We start from the raw sequence: 2,500 nt of genomic DNA, 5'->3' as shown, positions 1-2,500 counted from the left end.
TTACCGGGGCCCCGGCCGGATCACTCTTTCCGTTTCCCCCGCCGCGATGGAACTAGGGGATCCCGGCTCCGGCGCCGCGGGCCTCGGTCGGGGACCCCCGCCGTCGCCTCGGTGACAGCGCCGGGCCCCGGGGGTGCCCGCGCCCGGCATCCGTCCCGGTCTACCGGGGCCTCGGCCGGATCAGTCTTTCCGTTTCCCCCGCCGCGATGGAGGTACGGGATCCCGGCTCCGGCGCCGCGGGCCTCGGTCGGGGACCTCCCCCTTCGCCTCGGTGCCCGCGCCGGGCCCCGGGGGTGCCCGCGCCGGGGAGACGGCCGGGTCTACCGGGGCCTCGGCCGGATCAGTCTTTCCGTTTCCCCCGCCGCGATGGAGGTACGGGATCCCGGCTCCGGCGCCGCGAGCCTCGGTCGGGGACCTCCCCCTTCGCCTCGGTGCCAGCGCCGGGCCCCGGGGGTGCCCGCGCCGGGGAGACGGCCGGGTCTACCGGGGCCCCGGCCGGATCACTTTCCGTTTCCCCCGCCGCGATGGAGGTACGGGATCCCGGCTCCGGCGCCGCGAGCCTCGGTCGGGGACCCCCGCCGTCGCCTCGGTGCCCGCGCCGGGTCCCGGGGGTGCCCGCGCCGGGGAGACGGCCGGGTCTACCGGGGCCCCGGCCGCATCACTTTCCGTTTCCCCCGCCGCGATGGAGGTACGGGATCCCGGCTCCGGCGCCGCGGGCCTCGGTCGGGGACCTCCCCCTTCGCCTCGTTGCCAGCGCCGGGCCCCGGGGGTGCCCGCGCCCGGCAGCCGTCCCGGTCTACCGGGGCCTCGGCCGGGTCAGTCTTTCCGTTTCCCCCGCCGCGATGGAGGTACGGGATCCCGGCTCCGGCGCCGCGGGCCTCGGTCGGGGACCTCCCCCTTCGCCTCGTTGCCAGCGCCGGGCCCCGGGGGTGCCCGCGCCCGGCAGCCGTCCCGGTCTACCGGGGCCTCGGCCGGGTCAGTCTTTCCGTTTCCCCCGCCGCGATGGAGGTACGGGATCCCGGCTCCGGCGCCGCGGGCCTCGGTCGGGGACCTCCCCCTTCGCCTCGTTGCCAGCGCCGGGCCCCGGGGGTGCCCGCGCCCGGCAGCCGTCCCGGTCTACCGGGGCCTCGGCCGGGTCAGTCTTTCCGTTTCCCCCGCCGCGATGGAGGTACGGGATCCCGGCTCCGGCGCCGCGGGCCTCGGTCGGGGACCTCCCCCTTCGCCTCGTTGCCAGCGCCGGGCCCCGGGGGTGCCCGCGCCCGGCAGCCGTCCCGGTCTACCGGGACGCTCGCTCGGGCGGGACCGGTTTACCCGGGCCTCGGCCGGACTGGAGTGTTTCGGTTTTCTGCTTCTCTGCCAGGATGGCTGCGAGGGGTTGATTTAAATAGCTGGTTTGACGTGAAAAGCTTCCCTTCAAGTGAAAAGTTTGTTCCAATTTCTGCCATCTTCCTTCCTCAAAAGTTTTGGGTGTAGCTTTCCCAGAGGAACCTCTCGTAGGCCTATCATTTCTGATCTTAACTTCCCTCATTTATTCCATATTTTCCTTCCTCTTGCCGAATGGCCGAATCCAGTCCATTTCTAGTCCAGGAAATTATTTTTATTTCTTCTTCCATTTCTTACTGATCTATTTGCTTTGTCGAGCAAGTCGTTCTTAGGTCCCTTGGTTCTTTCTTTAACGTCTTCTGCTCCTGCTCCTTCTCTCGACGCTTTCTCGTTTTGTTGGCTTTCTTGGCTCTCTTTTGGCTGTTCTTTCTTCTCCTCCCGTCGTCCGTCCCCACTTTCATCTCCCCATCTTTCCTGTTCTTGGTCATCTCTACGTTGTTTATAAAATAATTCCGCTTTCTCTCTTGAATCTACTCGATATCTTTGCTCTCGCCAGCTCGCCGATATTTCGGCTCGCCGATATTTTGTGCTTTCTCGTCGTGTTTCTCATCCATGGCGATCTCTCTGCCCTCCCTGTCTTCTCGGTAAATCGGACATGAATTTCTCTGGGCGGGTGGTTTCTCATCGCGTGTCTTGTGTGCGCTCTATACGTTTCGTCCATCCCGTTTAATATCTATCCCTCCCTCCCTCCCTCCCTCTCCTCGCTTTCCTCCATTGCTTCTGCTAATATCATTTCCAGAATGATAACCCTGAGCCTGAACCTGAACCTAACCCTAGCCCTACAACTTTTCTCCCTAACCCTGACCCTAACCCTAACCCTACAACTTTTCCCCCTAACCCTAACCCTAACCCTAACCCTACAACTTGTTTCTCTAAGCCTAAGCCTAAACCTAAGGCTAAGCCTACAACTTTTTTCTCTAACCCTAACCCTAACCCTAACCCTAACCCTAACCCTACAACTTTTTTCTCTAACCCTAACCCTAACCCTAACCCTAACCCTACAACTTGTTTCTCTAAGCCTAAGCCTACAACTTTTTTCTCTAACCCTAACCCTAACCCTAACCCTAACCCTACAACTATTTTCCCTAACCCTGACCCTAACCCTAACCCTACAACT

This window comes from Pantherophis guttatus, unplaced genomic scaffold (assembly GCF_059756535.1).
Source record: "Pantherophis guttatus breed Tessera unplaced genomic scaffold, ASM5975653v1 scaffold_31, whole genome shotgun sequence".
Lineage (NCBI taxonomy): Eukaryota > Metazoa > Chordata > Lepidosauria > Squamata > Colubridae > Pantherophis > Pantherophis guttatus.
The sequence above is the reverse complement of the archived record's forward strand: the minus strand, read 5'-3'. Positions refer to the sequence as shown.